This window comes from Scyliorhinus torazame, chromosome 5, assembly GCF_047496885.1.
Source record: "Scyliorhinus torazame isolate Kashiwa2021f chromosome 5, sScyTor2.1, whole genome shotgun sequence".
In the NCBI taxonomy this organism is placed as follows: domain Eukaryota; kingdom Metazoa; phylum Chordata; class Chondrichthyes; order Carcharhiniformes; family Scyliorhinidae; genus Scyliorhinus; species Scyliorhinus torazame.
The window spans coordinates 125,370,445-125,389,403 of record NC_092711.1 but is presented as its reverse complement, the minus strand read 5'-3'; the positions used below and the strand labels follow the sequence as shown (position 1 = coordinate 125,389,403).

At 46.4% G+C, this 18,959-nt stretch overlaps 2 protein-coding genes and 1 long non-coding RNA gene across 10 annotated transcripts in view; 1 reads left to right on the top strand and 2 right to left on the bottom strand.

Annotated features, from left to right (window-relative positions):
* LOC140421792 (uncharacterized) overlaps positions 1-1,254 on the bottom strand; it is a 211,876-nt gene extending 210,622 nt beyond the window's left edge. The window contains exon 1 of the mRNA XM_072506681.1: positions 1,176-1,254. The gene's annotated coding sequence lies outside the window, so the exon portion shown is untranslated. The remainder of the gene's footprint in view (positions 1-1,175) is intronic.
* The window catches only part of LOC140421791 (uncharacterized), an 864,226-nt gene that overhangs the window by 407,204 nt on the left and 438,063 nt on the right, over positions 1-18,959 (top strand). The gene's annotated exons all lie outside the window — the stretch shown is intronic.
* Positions 9,389-18,764, bottom strand: LOC140421852 (uncharacterized). Of its 2 annotated transcripts, none has more exons than XR_011947124.1 (2): positions 18,575-18,764; positions 9,389-13,097 (listed from the first exon to the last, which is right to left on the bottom strand). It is a non-coding gene; the product is annotated as an uncharacterized lncRNA (long non-coding RNA). The 2 variants fall into 2 exon arrangements; XR_011947125.1 differs by having other exon boundaries at positions 18,634-18,764.

Here is an 18,959-nt window from a genome sequence, read left to right as displayed (position 1 = left end):
GATGTGAGGCAAGCCGTCTCTATCACCCTCCTGAGGCAGTGCATGAAATGAAAATGAATTAAATGAAAATCGCTTATTGTCACAAGTAGGCTTCAATGAAGTTACTGTGAAAAGACTCTAGTCGCCACATTCCGGCGCCTGTTCGGGGCATTCCATACCGTCACCACCCTCTGGGTAAAAACATTTTTCTTCAGTACATGTGTCAATAAATCTAATCCCCACTCTTTGCTGTCTGTTGGTTAGCCAATCCTCTATCCAAGCTAATATATTATCTCTCAACCCCGTGGGATTTTACCTTGATTATTACCTTTTGTGTGACACCTTATCAAAGGTATTCTGGGAGTCCAAATACATTGACAGGACCCCATTAGCCATCTGGCTTGTTACATCTTCCAAGAACTCCTAAGAAATGAGTCAAACACGATTTACCCTTCACAAAACCACGCTGACTCTGATGGATTGCGGTTTGACTTTCCAAATGTCCGGTTGCTACTTCCTCAATCATGGATTCAAACAGTTTCCCAACAACAGGCTTTAAGCTAACTAATTTCCTACTTTCTGCCTTTTTGACCTAATCGAGTGACATTGGAGATTTTCTCAGTGGAGCCTCAGTCACCATCACTGAGACTAACTTTAAATTCCAGATTTTATTAATTTAATGGATTAGACATGTCCCCAGAACTTGTTCCTGTCTCTCTGGATGATTGATGCAGTGACATTGTCACTGGGTCAGTGTCTCCCCCTGGTCTCTGTGAGGTTGTTTGTGGAGAGAAGCCGGAAGCGGCGGATAGTGAGAGTGGAGAATGTTCATTGTTACACATTCGGCTCCAGGGCCCCACTGGGGTTTGTAAACCCCACCCAACACTGACCTCTCACCTGGACACCTCACAATGCTCGGGCAATAATTGACAGCATCGCGCGGCCAATAGGAGAAGAGTGGGCGGGTCCGGGGGACCGGGCGGGAGTGACTGGTCCTCCAACCAAACGGAGTGAATGTGGGCAGGACTGGCCGAGTGAAGCATGCGCAGTGTGATTAATGGCGACGCAGAAAAGGTGCACAACTCGTGAAGATAGGAATGGCAGGACGGAGGGAGAGCTGGATCATGCGGGTTGTTAAGCACGCTTCGTAAACATGTTATATAAACCGAAAACCCAGAACAATAAACCACCGGTACCTGGGGATCTGAGCGGGGCCTGGAGCTTTCTCACAGATAGGACTCTGCGGCCGCCATCTTTATTTGGTACTGGCAGCTTTGCGCATGCGCCGTCTCAAATTGGGTTCCTCGCAGCAGTGCACATGCGCCCTCGGCACCTTATTTGGATCACTGGCCGCTCACTGAGCACGCGCACCCACCATCTTTATTGGGGCACGAGCAACAGAGCGCAGGCTCAGTCGCCATCATTGTTGGGGGCAACTTTTTTGAAACGTTTCCTCATGACAGAATGTCCTGCAAACTGCTTCACTCTGAGTTACAAATTCCTATTTATGGGGCAGAATATATGTCCAGGGCAGTGACAATAATTCGAATTTATATTGTGACTTGAGCAGAATAAAACTTTTAAGACTTTCAGAGAAACGTGACAAAATAACAATTGACACTGAGTCACATGAGGAGATATTAGATTTTAAGGAGAATCTTAACGGAGGAAAGAGAGTCAGAGAGTTTTAAGGGGGAAATTCCAGAAATTGAGGCCTTGGCAATTCAGTAATGGTGGCGAGATTAAAATCAGGAATTCTCAAGTGGCTGGAATTAAAATGAGTGCAGAGACCTCAAAGGGGTGTGTGTGGAGGAGATTACAGTGATCAGGATGATCACTACCATGGAGGAAAGGATGAATGAGAAATTTAAACTTTTTGTACCTTTTAAAAGGAAGCATTTGTAGATCAGCGGGCACAGGGACTGGGTGAATAAGACTTGGTGTGAGTAAGCACATGGGTCGCTTTTGGAGGGGGTTGTTTAATGTTGGAGTCCGGCTGCGAGTGCATTGGAATAATTTGGTTAAGTGGTAACAGAAGAATGGATGATGGTTTCTGCAGCAGATGAACAGAGACTAAGGTGGAGTCGAGCTGTGTTCCTGAGGTGGAAGTCGGCAATCTTGGTGATGATGTGGATCTGTGGTCAAGAGCTCATCTGGGGGTGAAATATTTCACCAGGGTTGTGAACAGTCAGCTTCAGCCTCAGACATTTGACAGGGATGGAATTTGTGACAAGGGAGTGGAGTTTGTAGTGGGGATGAAAGGGAATGGGTTCAGTCTTGTCAATATTTAAATGGAGGAAAGTTCTGCTCATCCAGTACTGGATGTCAGACAAGATCGGACAGTGTGTGGCTTGGAAAGGAACTTGCAGGTGGTGATGTTCACATACATCTGCTGTCCTGTCCATCCAGGTGGTGGAGGTTAAGGGTTTAGGAGATTCTGTCAAATTGTGATTCAGTTGTTGGTCCATTGCTTCCCGTTACCCTCACTCCGTTCTCACTCTCCCTTCCATCAATCTTTTTGATTCTCTGTCTCTCCCCCACTACTCACTCTCTTTCTCTCTCACTCTCTTTCTCACGTAGAATTCTCTAGCCCAGAGGGTTGTGGATGATAATAACAATAATCATTATTGTAGGCTTACATTAATATTGCAATGAAGTTACTGTGACCATCATTGAATATATTGAAGGCTGAGATGGTGAGATTTTTGGTCTCTCAGGAAGTCAGAGGTAATAGAGAGCTAATGGGAAAGAGGAATTGAAGACTGATATCAACCACAATCGTGTTCAATGGCAGAGCAGGTTCGACGGGCCGAATGGTCTACTTCTGCTCCTATTTCTTGTGTTCTTGCGGAGGCCCGAGCCTTGTGTGGGCTCAGGCCGGGTGGCAGGTTCCCTTCCCTGAAGGACAATAACAAACTGGTTCACTTTTCACAAAAGGTTCAACAGTTTTTGTGGTCACTTTTTCCCAGTGCCGGCCCCAGAAGCTACCAGATTCATTCAGCTCAATTCCACAACCTGCCTTTGTGTTTCTGTGGGATCTCTCTCACTCCTTTTTTTCTGTTTTAACTCAATTTCACAGGGTATCAGCAGGGAAGGATGTGCAATTGGGAAACTCCAACCAAGCACCTCATCAAAATCTGACAGTCGTGTAACTGATCGCAACCTGAATATCATCAGATTTTGAACATGGAAGGAAAAAGCACAGTTCACAGTGGGGAGAAACCGGACACATGTTCTGTTTGTGGACGAAGCTTCAGCCGATCATCTGGCCTGTCAAAACACAAGCGCAGTCACAGCCGGGAGAAACCATGGAAATGTGGGGACTGTGGCAAGGCGTTCAATTACCCACCTGACCTGGCAACCCATCGACACATTCACACTGTGGAGAAACCTTTCACCTGCCCCGAGTGTGGGCATGGAGTCACTCAGTCATCCAGCCTGTTGATGCACCAGCGGGTTCAAACTGGGGAAAGGCCTTTCACCTGCCCGAGTGTGGGAAGGAATTCACTCATTCATCCCAACTGCTGACACACCAGCAGATTCACAATGATGAGAGACCTGTTAAATGCAGAAAATGTGAGAAGTGCTTTAAAAGTTCTCGGGATCAGGTGTCCCGTCAAAGAGTTCACACTGACGAGAGACCGTTTAAGTGCTGCCACTAGGTGACATCAACCAAAAGTGTTAGTTTTCACATGTACACTGACAACACCCAGCTCTCCCTCACCCCCATCCCTCTCCATTCCTCACTGTCACTAAATTATCAAACTGCTTATCCCACATCCAGTGGATGAGCAGAAATTTCCTCCAATTAAAAATTGGGAAGACCAAAGCCATTGTCTTCAGTCACCATTAGAAATTCCGTTCCCTAACTCCCGAGTCCATCCCTCTCCCTGGGAACTGTCTGAGGCTGAACCACACTCTGCACAATCTCCGTGTCAGATTTGACCCCAAGATGAGTTTCTGACCCCATATCCACACCATCACTAATAACAGATATTTCAATCTCCATAATGTCACCTCTGTCCACTCCCACACCAGCTGCTGCTGAAACCTCATCCATGCCCCTGTTACCTTTAGACTTGGTGATTCCAATACATTCCTGTCCAGCCTCTCACATTCACCCTACACGGAAACGTTAGATCATCCAAAACTCTGCTGCCGGTGAGCTTTCTCACACCAAGTCCTGTTCACCATCACCCCTATGCTCACTGGCCTACTTTGGCTCTGATTGAGCAAAGCCTCCATTATAAAATTTGCATTCATGTTGTCAAATCCCTCCATGGCTTTGAACATCGTCAGCCTTTAACCATGGAAGCAAAAAACCCTGTTGAATGTGGGGAGAAACAGTTCACGTGTTCTGAATGTAGATTATGTTTTAGCCGATGATCTGACCTTTCGAACGATAGGTAGTCACGCTGGGGAGAAATCTTGGAAATCTGGGGATTGTGGAATAGATTTAATCAGACCTGGAGATTCATCGACCTGTTCACACTGAGGAGTGACCATTCATGTTCTCCGGGAAGGGTTTCACTCAGTTCACCAGCCTCATTTCTTCATGGTCAATCTGTACTGGACTGTTACCAAGTGCAATATATCTTGCCTGAGGTTTGGTGCCCAGTACGGAACACAGTTCATGCAGCAAGTGAGGAAAAGACAGCAGGAATTTCTCTAATCTGTGATTTACATGGACACATTCTTGGTTCCAAGCAGTTACGTTTCTTCAGTAATTTCCTCATTTCCCTAAACTACCCTGCCTGTTAATTCTATTATTTCTGATAATTCCATTACTGTAGCTATAAACATCACACATTAGAATTTAATCTATTCCATTATTCACTCTGGTTTAAGTTTATGTTGAGGTTAATAACAGACAAACTCTGTCCTCCCCTCGATCTGATTAGAGTTTCCAATGAGTCGATTCTGTGGAATGGAATGTCTTATCAGCGTTTCCACGGTGACCTGTCCGCTGTTGAGGAATGTCTTATCAGCGTTTCCACAGTGACCTGTTTGCAGTGGAGGAATGTCTTATCAGCGTTTCCACGGTGACCTGTCTGCAGTGAAGCGCCTGCTTGAGTTTCTAACTCAGACTAAACTTCTCTCTCCCACAACACACATTATATCAGACATTGGATGTCAATGTATTTCAACCATGTTCTGTTAATATCTCCAAAACCCTAAAAGGAGTTTCAGATACACAAATGTTTAAATGTGGGAGGACAAGTTGATAAAGTGTTTAAAAAACACATGGGATCCAATGTTTTATAATTCTGGGTGTGAAGTACAAAAGGACAGAGGTCATGAAAACCTGTACAAATCATTGGTTAGGCTGCATTTAGAATATTATTTCAGGTTTTGGGGATCTTACACCAGGAAGGATGTCAAGGCCATGGAGAGGGCGCAGAAGAGATTCGCTGAGATGATCCGAGGGAAGAGAGGCTTTAGTTACCCGGAGAGATTAGAGAAACGGGCTCTTGTCATTCGAACAAAGGCTGACTGGAGATCAGAGGGAAGGGGTTCGATTCCGCCCTTGGGTGACTGTGTAGAGTTTGCACTTCCTCCGCGTGTCTGCGTGGGTTTCTTCCGGGTGCCCCAGTTTTCTCCCACAGTCCAAAGATGCACAGGTTAGGTAGATTTGCCATTCTAAAAGATTTCCCCTGGCTGATACAAAATTGTGTTAGATACAGAGTAAATCTCCCTCCATGCTGTCCCCATCAAACACTCCCACAATAGGTATAGCACAAGGTTAGATACAACGTATATCCTCCTCTGCACTGTCCCCATCAAACACTCTGAGGACAGGTACAACACAGGGTTAGATACAGAGTAAAGCTCCAGTTCCTCTCTCTCATCAAACACTGCCAGGTGCAGATACACAGGCAGGTTAGCAAAACCATCCCTGGATGCAAAGGCTAGGAGAGACAGAATGGAAGGTATGGCAAGATGGGACTCTTAAAATTTGGCTTTGGGATTGCAGATTACCCACAAAGTGGAGTGGGGGAATGGGGTTAGATCAAGCTTAAAGCGCATCCAGGTAGATAAATCCCCGGGACCTGATTAAATGTATCCCAGGACGTTGTGGAGGCTAGGGGGGGAAATTGCGGGTCCCCTAGTGGAGATATTTGAATCGTCGACAGCCACAGGTGAGGTGCCTGAAGATTGGAGGGTAGCAAATGTTGTGCCTTTGTTTTAGAAAGGGCAGAGGGAAAAGCCTGGGAACGACAGACCTGTGAGCCTAGCGTCTGTGGTGGATAAGTTGTTCGAAGGTATTCTGAGAGACAGGATCTACAGGCATTTAGAGAGGCAAGGACTGATTAGGGACAGTCAGCATGGCTTTGTGAGTGGAAAATCAGGGGCGTCATTCTCCGCCGGCGGGAGTCTCCATTTTGCCGGCGCCCGGGGGTTTCCCGACGGCGTGGGGCTGCCCCACAATGGGAAACCCCATTAACCGGCCGGTGTTACGGAGACTCCCGCCGGCCGGTCGGCGCAGAAATGTGGTGGGGCGGGTAGGATAATTTCGGCCCATGTCTTACAAATTTGGTTGAGTTTTTTTAAAGGGGTAACCAACAAGGTAGATGAGGGCAGTGCAGTCGGCGTTATCGACAAGGACGTTAGCAAGGCCTTTGTCAATGTACCGCATGGTAGGTTGTTGCACAAGGTTAAATCTCACGGGATCCAGGGTGAGGTTGCCAATTGGATATAAAATTGGCTTGCAGAAGGTTGTTTTTCAAACTGGAGGCCTGTGACCAGTGGTGTGCCTCAGTAATCAGTGCTGGGTCCACTGTTATTTGTTGTTTATATTAATGATTTGGATGAGAATGTAGGAGGCATGGTTAGTAAGTTTGCAAATGACACCAACATTGTTGGCATAATGACCAGTGAAGAAGGTTATTTAGGATTGCAATGGAACTTGATCAATTGGGCCAGTGGGCCGATGAATGGCAGATGGAGTTTAATTTAGATAAACATGAGGTGATGCATTTTGGTAGATCGGGGCAGGACCTACTCAGTTAATGGTAGGGAGTTGGGGAGAGTTATAGAACAAAGAGATCGAGGAGTACAGATTCATAGCTCCTTGAAAGTGGAGTCACGGGTGGACAGGGTGATGAAGATGGCATTCGGCATACTTGGTTTCATTGAATACAGGAGTTAGGATGTCTTGCTGAACTTGTACAATACATTGGTACGGCCACATTTGGAGCACTGTGTACAGTTCTGGTCCTGTTATAGAAAGGATATAATTAAACTAGAAAGAGTGCAGAAAAGATTTACTCGGATGTGACCAGGACTTGAAGGTTTGAGTTATGAGGAGAGGCTGGATCGACTAGGACGTTTTTCCCTGGAGTGTAGGAGGCTTCGGAGTGATCTTGTCGAGGTCTGTAAAATAATGAGGGGCACAGATAAGGTAGATGGTCAACATCTTTTCCCACAGGTAGAGGAGTCTAGAACTAGAGGGCATAGATTTAAGGTGAGAGGAGAGAGATGTAAAAGAGACCAGAGGGGCATTTTGTTAACACAGAGGGCGGTGAGTGTCTGGAATGAACTGTCAGAGGCAGTAGTAGAGGTGGGCACAACTTTGTTTTTTAAAAAGCATTCAGACAGTTATGTGGGAAAGCTGGATATAGAGGGTTCTGGGCCAAATGTGGGCAATTGGGACTAGCTCAGTGGTAAAAACTGGGTGGCATGGACAAGTTGGGCCGAAGGGCCTGTTTTCATGCTGTAAACCTCGATGACTCTATACAACTGCAGCAAAACATCCCTACATTTATATTCAATTTCCTTTGCAATGAACAATAATATTCCATGGACCTTCCTAATCACTTGCTGTACCTGCAGACTAACTTGGGGTCGGGCGCCCCAATCCCTCTGTACCTCAGAGTTCTGCAATCTCTTTCCATTTAAATAATATTGTTTTATTTAATACTTCCTGACAAAGTGGACAATTCACATTTTCCAAAGTTGTGCTCCATCTGTCAAGGTTTTACCCACTCACTTGACCTATTTGTAGTCAGAGTATTTAAATCCACTTCACAAATTACTTTCCTACCCGTCTTTGGAGCATCAGAAAATTTAACCACCAAACATTCAATCCCATAATCCAACACATTCATACAGATTGTAAATGGTTGGGAGCCTGTAGAAGCCAGGTATTTCTAATACACCTCATATAGGTAAAAGATAGCTGTTTAGCGTAAATATTAAGCCCCAGTTTTAAATTAAGGATTAAAAACACATATTCTGCAAATTCATTGACAAGACAGCATGACACAGCAAAATTCATTTTCTAAATACATAGTTTGAAAGAAACCGAGAAGCCTGATACATTTCTCCAAGGATAAGGGCTGAATCCATGGCAACGAGGTGACGAGAGCCCAGTAACTTAAAGGCTCTATTGTTCTGATTTCAGGCCACTCGTGATAACACCCTGAATCACATTCCATAACTTTTACAGGCTGAAACATTTTAGACTATTGCTGGATTTTTAAGATGGACAGTTAGAACATCGAATCAAATATATTTTGACTTCAACCCAAACCAATTTGGATTAAATTAGGGTGTAATTAGATGCCTGAAACCAGATATGATTTGGTATAACCGTGATGGATTTTTGGCCATTCTCTCTCTTTCTCGCTCTCTCTGGCTCTTCAGATCATTCTACATTCTTTTGGACTTACTATTCGTTAACTATCAACCTGTCCTTCATATTTCACTTTCTAACTCTGAGAAGCTATTTCGAGCTGTTTGCCTAAGCAAGTAAAATGTTATCTGTGAAAGTTCAATTGTCTACAAATTGCCTCTTTGTGAGCCATATGATGGCTGGACTTTAAAATGACTCTCAATTGTAATACAAACAAAACAATTCCTATTTGCACCTGACAAGTTTTAACTCAAATTTCTACTGAGTTCCAGTAATCGCAAAGTGCTGCTGGTAACCGAATGGTTTAAATCCATCAGAGCCCAACACTGATCCTGGTGCCATTCCACTTGTCCCATTTTACCCACCCAGAAATGACCCATTTATACCTACTGGCTGCTTCCTGTGAGCGAACCAATCCTCTATCCATGTGTTGCCCCCACACCATGAGCTCTTATTTTGTGTAATAACCTTTGATGTGGCACCTTGGGAAATACCTTCTGGAAATCTAGATAAAGCACATCTACAGGTTCCCCTTTATTGACATCCCTTGTCACTTCCTCAGAGAACCTTGATAAATTAGTCAATCACGATTGATTCCCTGAACCCCATTTTCAAACACTGTGTCAAAAGAAAAATCAAATCTCTTCTACCCCTCTGGCTCCTTTACCAATTATCTTAAAGGGACTCACTTTCTATTAAAGAGCCTGCCAACCCCTTTCACCCACTTTCCCGAAAGTGAACAAATTTAATCAGGAAAAGTCCAACAAATTCAAATATTTTCCTGTTAAAAGTTTATTGATGAAACAGAAACATGGAAAAAAAACTAACAGAAAATTACTTGAGGGTGAAAGACAACCAGAGTAACAGGATGTTCACAATGTTCTGGTCCCAAATGGTTTCCCTTCCGCTCCTCTGTACCCTGTTCCCGTGACTCCCCGCTTTGGACACGGAGCACTGAACCTTGGGGATCACATCATCGTCATCCTCTGTCACCTCCACCCCCCGCCCCCCCCCCCCGAAACCTGATTGGTTGGAGGTCCAGTTCCCAGTTTAGCACAGGGATAAATTGCTGGCTTTTAAAGCAGACCAAGGCAGGCCAGCAGCACGGTTCAATTCCCGTACCATCCTCCCCGAACAGGCGCTGGAATGTGGCGACAAGGGGCTTTTCACAGTAACTTCATTTGAAGCCTACTTGTGACAATAAGTGATTTTCATTTCATTTAATTTCAGTCAGGCCTCTAGCACCTTCCTGTCTCTAGTAGCGATGCCCATGGCAGTTCCCCTACTGGGGAACAGGCCCTGTTATTCTCAGTTAAATTCAGCGAAAGTCAGCCCTCAGCTCCATCACCTGGCTGTCATTGACATGAGCAATAGAGACAGAAAGGTGCCCGAGGCTCAAATAGGAAGACAAAACTTGTGTATTAGGATCCCCATAAAGGTCAGCAACTTCTTAGAAAAAATCAAATTCCCAGTCAACAAATTAAAGGATTACACAACGGGACTTCAAGTTTTATGACTTTTAATACAACAAACAAACTAGAAGCTACTTTAACTTGGAAACCTACACAGTAAACTATAAACTAGAACTTTGTCCTGTTACAGAATCGAAAATCACACTCCACGGTTACTCTGTCCTGGAAGTCGAAACTTAATTGTCTCAGAACCTGTCCAAAGTGATGATTCATTCCCGAGGATTTACTTCCGTTCTTCGACCAAGACACTGAGGAAAAAAAGAGAATAGAATAGAATGTGAACTGGCAAAATACATAAAAATAGACTGTAAATGTTTTTCTGGCTACGTAAAAAGGAAACATTTGGCTCAAAGTTTTGTCCGTTCCAGATAGAGTCAGGAGAATTTAGAATGAGGAATAGAGATCTCTACCGCCACCTCGTTCAACACTCTGGGATGTAGATCATCAGCTTTTGGGGATTTATTCACTTTCAACCCCCTTAATTTCTCCAGTGCTACTTTTTCACCAATACTAATCTGTGCCAGTCCCTTGGTTCTCTGGTGTTTTGGGGACAATTTCTGTATCTTCCTCTGTGAAGTCAGACACACATTGTTCAGTTTCTCTGCCATTTCCTCATTCCCCATTATAAACTCTCCTGTCTCTGCCTGGAATGGACCCACATTGGTCTTTGCGAATCTTTTCCATTTCACATTCCTGGAGAAGCTTTTCCAGTGTTTTTTTATGTTTCTCGCCAGTTTGCTCTCATCAGTTTCTTGATCCTCCTTTGCTGAATTCGAATGGATCTCGTGGAATCTTTAACTTTTCTTGTTCACCACGGTTACATCACTTTTCCTGTTGGATTTTTGTTCCTTAAAGGAATCTATATTTGTTGTATATATGCAAAATAAAAGTTCCAAAAATCCCAGAGGACCATAGGCTGCTCTCCTTTGACAGAGAGAGAGCTGACTGGAGGTGATTTAACCCGAGGGTCAGCGCACCTCAGGCGAGGGGCCTGGTTAAGAAGGCGGGGCCTTCATGAATAAACTCAGCCAGTACGGGAGTTGAATCCTCACTGTTGGCCTTGCTCTGCATCACAAACCAGTCGTCCAGCCAACTGAGCTAACCGACCCCTGATAAATATGTAATAATTCCTTAAACATTAGGTATTCCCTGTACCAATCAGTCCGGTCCACCTCAGACAACTTGCCCCTCACACCCTGATAGTTTTCTTCTGTGAGGAACACCCAGATAAATTAAACAAAAGAATCATGTAACCACCAGGGCCCATCTCCATGGTAGTATGGCATGCTTTGGGGGGGGTTCCAAACAGAAATAGGAACTAAATATCTTCAAACTTCCAAACACACTTTCACTCTGTGATCCTTGTGCAATTTGAAGCCAGGTATTAGCAACAAGGCTCCGAGAGCATCAGCCCACTGGAGGCAAAGTGGTGAGACCGGCCAGTCCAGCAGAAAGAAACCCTCCGACCATCCCACTGACCACCTCTCAGAATGAACAAAATGCAGTCCTGGGTGTAGAGCAGAAACAATAACAGCAGAATCCAACCCCTGTAATCAATTGTGAAATTGTTGATGTCAAAGCAGGTGCACTGAAGCAAGGAATCCCATCTCACAGTGAGAGGTGGACGGTCTCTCCCCAGAGTGAACTCGCTGGTGTCTCCGCAGGTGAGATAACCGAGTGAGTCCCTTCCCGCACTGAGAGCAGGTGAACAGCGTCTCCCCAGTATTAATTTGCTGGTGTGTCTTCAAGGTGGATAACTGAGTGAATCCCTTCACACTCTGCGAGCAGGTGAATGGCCTCTCCCCAGTGTGAATTCGCTGATGTTGCCACAGGGCAGATGAATCAATGAATCTCTGCCCACACTGAGAGCAGGTGAATGGCCTCTCCCCAGTGTGAACTTGCTGGTGTCTCCGCAGGGTGGATAACTCAGTAAATCCTTTCCCACACCGACAGCAGGTGAATGGCCTCTCCCCAGTGTGAACTCGCTGGTGTCTCCGCAGGGTGGATAACTCAGTAAATCCTTTCCCACACTGAGAGCAGGTGAATGGCTTCTCCCCGGTGTGAACTCGCTGGTGTCTCAATAGGTGGGACGAATCACAGAATCCTTTCCCACACTGAGAGCAGGTAAATAGCTTCTCCCAGTGTGAACTCGCTGGTGTGCCTGAAGGTTAGATAATTGACTGAATCCCTTCCCACACTGAGAGCAGGTGAACGGCCTCTCCCCAGTGTGAATGCGAAGATGAGTCTCCAGCTCAGATGAGGCTCGGAATCCCTTCCCACAGTCCCCACATTGCCACGGTTTCTCCATGTTATGGGTCTCCTCGTGTCTCTCCAGGTTAGATGATCAATTGAAGCCTCCTCCACAGACACAACACGGGTATGGTCTCTCCCTGCTGTGAATGTTATGTTTATTCAGGCTGTGTAACTGGTTAAAGCTCTTTCCAGAGTAAGTTCGCTGGAACTGTATGTGCGGAGTCTGCACGTTCTCCCCGTGTGTGCGTGGGTTTCCTCCGGGTGCTCCGGTTTCCTCCTACAGTCCAAAGATGTGCAGGTTAGGCGGATTGGCCAGGCTAAATTGCCCTGAGTGCCGAAAAAGTTTGGGTGGGGCTATTGGGTTACGGTGATAGGGTGGAGGTGTGGGCTTAGGCAGGGTGATCTTTCCAAGGGATGGTGCAGACTCGATGGGCCAAACCGCCTCCTTCTGCACTGTAAATTCTGGGAGTCTATGAACTCTCTCACTCGGGTGTGTGTTGTGTGGGTCTCGGTGCTTTTCCTGGCACACTGATGTTTCCACAGTCAGTTCATTGGAACTCTCTCACTCGGGTGTGTGTTGTGTGGGTCTCGGTGCTTTTCCAGTCACACTGATGTTTGAAATCTTTAGGTGACAGTTCGGGTAAACATTTCTCCTTCTAGATTCAAAGGCCGATGATTTTCAGGTTCCAAGGAATTGAGTGACTGTCAGATCGAGACGTAATGTTTGAGATTTCTGTAATTCCTCCTCATCTAATATCCTGTAAAAACAATTTACAAAATTCATCACTGTCAGTACAGGATTGAAACTTAGAACAGACAATTCTCGTTTCTATGGAACATTTTTCCTCTCTCTTATTCCGCGAAAGCTGTAAATCTCCATCCCACACACTCCCTCCATTCTCACTCTGCTGTATCTAATATTCATGCTCCCTATTCTCCTGAAGGTGCTGATTCAGGCTGATTGACAGATCCAAGCTCACAGCTTCCTGTCCAGGAGATCACAACAAATATGAGCTGCAGTCGGCCATTCGGCCCATCGAACCTGAACCATTCAATGGGATCATTGGCTGACCGACCTCAGCACTGTTTTCCCGCACTAACCCCTATCACAATGGTCAGCACAGTGGTTAGCACTGTTGCTCCACAGCTCCAGGGTCCCAGGTTTGATTCCCGGCTTGGGTCACTGTCTGCACTTTCTCCGTGTCCGCATGGGTTTCCTCCGGGTGCTCCGGTTTCCTCCCATGGTCCAAAGATGTGCAGGTTAGGTGGATTGGCCATGCTAAATTGCCCTTTGGGTCCAAAAAGGTTAGATGGGGTTATTGGGTTACGGGGATAGGTGAAGGGGTGGGCTTACGTAGGGTGCTCTTTCCAAGGGCGGTGCAGAGTCAATGGGCTGAATGGCCTCCTTCTGCACTGTAAATCCTCTGGGGTACAGAATTCCAAAGCTTCACCACATCCTCGAGTAAAGAAATCCCTCCTCATCTCAGCTTTCTCTCCATTTACCTGCCAGTTCCCCATAACCCTCATCAATCAGAAGTCTGTGTGGGGGGGGGGGGGGATGTCGGGTTTGTGATACGGGTGTGGGAGTAGCTGTTTTTCCGCAGGTTCTGGCACCACTCACCTATAATCTGTCACTTACCTGATTGCCCGGCACCCATCTACCTAATCCTTGAATTAATATTTGTTATCCTGTTCCTGGAAGACGCCAGGGTTCAGTTTGGTAGGATTATGCCAAAAAGAGTCAAGAAATGCGTGGATAAAACAGCGCAGGTGGATTCAGCGGGAATGGAGCCGCCTTTTCAACATGGCGGCCTGACCCTCAGGAGGTCTCTCGATCCCGCGCTCTCTGGAATTCTGGGAGGTGGCAAAAATTATAACTGTCGGCATTATCCATGTTACTGACCAGAGGCGGAGTGCGCTGACTCAATATCTGTGAGCTCATGAGGCCCAGCTGCAAAACGCCATGGAGAGGTTCGATGATCCGGAGGAGAGAATCCTGAACATTCAGCAAGATGCCTCCTCGACAGAGGCAAGACTTCAATCCTTTGAAAACCAGCCGAGTGGCTGGCGGAGGTCCTGGAGGTCCTGGAGGACCGAGGGTCGGAGAAAGAACATCCGAGTCGTCGGCCTGTCAGATGGTCATCATAGAATTTACAGTGTAGGAGGCCACTCGGCCCATCGAGTCTGCACCTTGGAAACAGCACCCCAGCCAAGCCCATACCTCATCCCCGTAACCCAGTAACCCCACCTAACCTTTTATTTGGACACGAAGGGCAATTTATCGTGGCCAATCCACCTAACCTGCACATCTTTGGACTGTGGGAGGAAATTGGAGAGCCCGGAGTAAACCCACGCTGACACGGGGAGAACGTGCAGACTCCGCACAGACAGTGACCCAAGCCGGGAATCGAACCTGGGACCCTGGAGCTGTGAAGCAACTGTGCTAACCACTATGCTACCATGCCGCCCAAAAATTCTGTTATTTTCTGTCCATTTAGTGTGGAGGGTAAGGCTCCCGTGAGGTTCTTTAAGGACCGACTGCCACGTTTTCTCGAGCTGGATTTGAATCCTGGGCGTTTCAAATGAGAAAGGGTGCATCGTATCCTGTCTCTGAGGCTGAGGGATAGTTTTCATCCCAGGCCTGTAATCATTCACTTCCACAACTTGAAAGATGGTCCTGGAGACGGGTACAGTGAGGTGGCACCTGGCCCCAGGAGGGAGTGAGGATTCAGGACTTTTCGGCAGCAACACAAACGAAGCTTCGAGACTTCGATGAAGTTCAAAGGCAGCTCAAGGCTGTGGGGAGTGAATTACGTCAGGTTTTATACTGCAACCTGAAAAATGGTATCCAACAACTCCGTCAAGTCTTTCAATAATCCAACGATTGCCTTGGCCTTCATTAAATCCATGAAGGGCAAGGATCTGGAGGAATGGTTTGCAGCTTGGACATCCACTGGACCAAACCTCTTTCCATTTAGAAAGTGCTCTGTTCTATTATTTTTTGGTCCAAAATGTATAACCTCACACTTGTTTACTTTGAATTCCATTTGCCACAAATTTGCCCATTCACCGAGTCTGTCAATATCTTCTTACAATTTTATGCCATCATCTAGTCTGTCTGCGATGCCACCAAACTTTGTATCAACAGCAACAGTGAAGAGGCCCTTCGGCCCATTGAGTCTGAATGGCCACCGACACATGAAAAGCACCTGACCTACCTATTCCCATTTGCCAGCACTTGGCCCATTGCCTTGAATGTTATTATGTGCCAAGTGTTTAAAGGATGTGAGGCAACCCACTTCTACCACCCTCCCAGGCAGTGGGTTCCAAACCGTCACCACCCTCTGGGTAACAAGGTTTTCCCTCAAAACCCCCTAAACCTTCTCCCCTCATCTTGAACTTGTGGCCCCTCGTGACTGACCTTCAACTGAGGTGAACAGCTGCTCCCATCCACCCTGTCCAAACCCCTAATAATCTTGTACACCTCGATCAGGTCACCCCCCCCCCCCCCCCCCCCCCAACCACATACACACACAACGGCCCCCTTCTCGGCTCCAATGAAAACAACCCAAGCATAAGGATAACCCAGAAAATTAAAAGAAAAATGCAGGATAATCCAGAAAATTACAAGCCGGTGAACTTTACGTCAGTGGTAGGGAAATTACTGGAGAGGATTCTTCGAGACAGGATTTGCTGCCATTTCGAAGCAAGTGGATGTATTAGTGACAGGCAGCACGGTTTTGTGAAGAGGAGGTAGTCTCATTAACTTGATAGAGTTTTTTGAGGAAGTGACGGAGATGATTGATGAAGGTAGTAAGCCCCTTGGCAGACTGGTACAGAAGGTGATGTCACACAGGATCAGAGCTGAGTGATAAGATAGATACAGAATTGGCTCGGTCATAGAAGACTGAGGGTAGCAGTGGAAGGCTGTGACTAGTGGTGTTCCGTGGGGATCACTGCTGTGACCTGTGCTGTTTGTAGTTTATATAAATGATTTGGAGGAAAATGTAACTGGTTTGATTGGTAAGTTTGCAGGCAACACAAAGGTTAGTGGAATTGTGGATAGTGATGTGGACCGTCTGAGGATGCTGAAAGATAGAGATCGGTCGGAGACTTGGGCAGAGAGATGGCACATGGAATTTAATCCAGCCAAATGTGAGGTAACGTATTCTGGAAGGTCTAATACAGTGGGGAAATATACAGCAAATGGCAGAACCATTAAGAGTATGGCATCGCAAGTGGAGAAGGTAGTCAAGAAGGCATACGGCATGCTTGCCTTCATCGGCCGGGGCATTGAGTTTAAAAATTGAAAAGTCATGTTGCAGCTTTATAGAACCTTAGTTAGGCCACACTTGGAATATAGTGTTCAATTCTGGTCGGCACACTACCAGAAGGATGTGGAGGCTTTGGAGAGAGTACAGAAAAGATTTACCAGGATGTTGCCTTGTATGGAGGGCATTAGCTATGAGGAGAGGTTGGAGAAACTTGGTTTGATCTCACTGGAACGATGGCGGTTGAGGGGCGACCTGACAGAAGTCGACAAAATTATGAGGGGCATGGACAGAGAGGATGGTCAAAAACATTTTTCCAGGGTGGAAGAGTCAATTACTAGGGCACAGGTTTGAGGTGAGAGGGGCAAAGTTTAGAGGAGATGTACGAGGGAAATTATTTTACACAGCGGGTAGTGCGTGCCTGGAACTCACTGCCAGAGGTGGTGGTGGAAGCAGGTATAGTGGCATTTAAGGGACGTCTTGACAAATAGATGAATAGGATGGGGGACCCCAGAAGAGTAGAAGGTTTTAGGTTAGACGAGCAGCATGGTCAGTGCAGGTTTGGGAAGGCCGAAGGGCCTGTTCCTGTGCTGTAACTTTCTTTGTTCTTTGTTTGTTCTATCCAACCTCTCTTCATAAATGTTCCATCCCGTGCAACCTCCTGGTAAATCTCCTCTGCACCGTCTCCAATCACATCCTTCCTATAATGTGGCAACCAGAAATGCGAACAGTAATGTCCCATATGTCTTTTTCACCACCCTATTAACCTGTCCTTTCCCTTCAGAGATCTCTGGACAAACACGCCAAGGTCCCTTTGGTGCTCAGAACTTCCCAGTGTCACGCTGTTCATTGAATACTTCCTTGTCACATTACCCCTTCTAAAGTGTGTCACCTCACTTTTTAGGGTTCAATTCCATTTGCCACTTTTCTGCCCATCTAACCATCCCATCTATATCTTTCTGTAACCCAAGACACTCAACCACACTGTTAACCATCCGGCCAATCTTTGAGTTATCCGCAAGTCTTCCATGTGGGATCTTGTCAAAAGCTTTATTGAAATCCATGTATACTACATCAACTGCACAAACCCCATCTACACACCTGGTCACATGCTCAAAAAATTCAAACAAATTTGTTAGGCATGACCTCCCTCTGACGCTGACTATTCCTGATCAAACCTCTCCAAGTGAAGATAGAGTCCATCAGAACTTTCTCCAATAGTTTCCCTACCACTGATGTGAGACTCACTGGACTGCAGTTCCCTGGCTTATCTCTGCAACCTTTCTTAAATAGTAGGACCACATTAGCTGTTCTCGAGTCCCCTGGCAACTCCCCTCGTGGCCAGAAATTAAAACTTTGGGTCAGAGCCCCTGAAATCTCCTCCCTTGCCTCCCACAGCATCCTGGGACACAATTCATCCAGACCTAGTAATCTAATAATCTTATGGGCGGCACAGTAGCAAAGTGGTTAGCACTGCTGCTTCACAGCGCCAGGGACCCAGGTTCGATTCCCGGCTTGTCTGTGCGGAGTCTGCACATTCTCCCCGTGTCTGCATGGGTTTCCTCCTACAAGTCCCGAAAGACGAGCTTGTTAGGTGAATCGGACATTGAATTATTCCTCATGAATTATTCCTCAGTGCATCCGAACAGGCGTCGGAATGTGGCAACTAAGGGATTTTGATAGTAACTTCATTGCAGTGTTAATGTAAGCCTACTTGTGACAATAATAAAGATTATTATGAATGGGTCGAAGGGCTCCTTTCCGTGCTGTAAAACTCTCTGACTCTAAAGATAGAGGTGGTAGAGGGAGGGAGGGAATGAATTTATAGAGAAACTGCCAAAGCCCCAACATTCACCAGCTCTGAGGACACACCTTAGCTCCCTTTCCAATCTGAAAGCAGCCTGAGCTGGATTTACATTCCCCTTAATTGATCATTGCTGGGTGATAATCCTGTACTTCCTCACCTCACACCACTGTGACAGCACCTTCACTACACAGACTGCAGCAACTGACCAAACATCACCTTCCCAGTTATTCCTGAAGGCACCGCCTTCCCAACCTGGCCCCTTGCCTGAGGTGCGGTGATCCTCAGGTCACATCACCGCCGGTCAGCTCTCTCCCGAGACCAGGCCCTGGTTCACAGCCGCCATCTTGGGGAAGCAGAGCGCATGCGCTGGCGTCTTGGTGATGCAACAGCTAGTGGGCGGGGCCTGAAGGTTTCTGTTCCCAGCCGGGTCCTAGTGCCCGGGAATACTGAAGGACAAAGGTTTTTAATAAGTTTCACCCACGCCCAGGCTGCAGTTGATGTTTGTGGCCTGGAGGTGTCTCTGGATTACGTAGACATTCAGG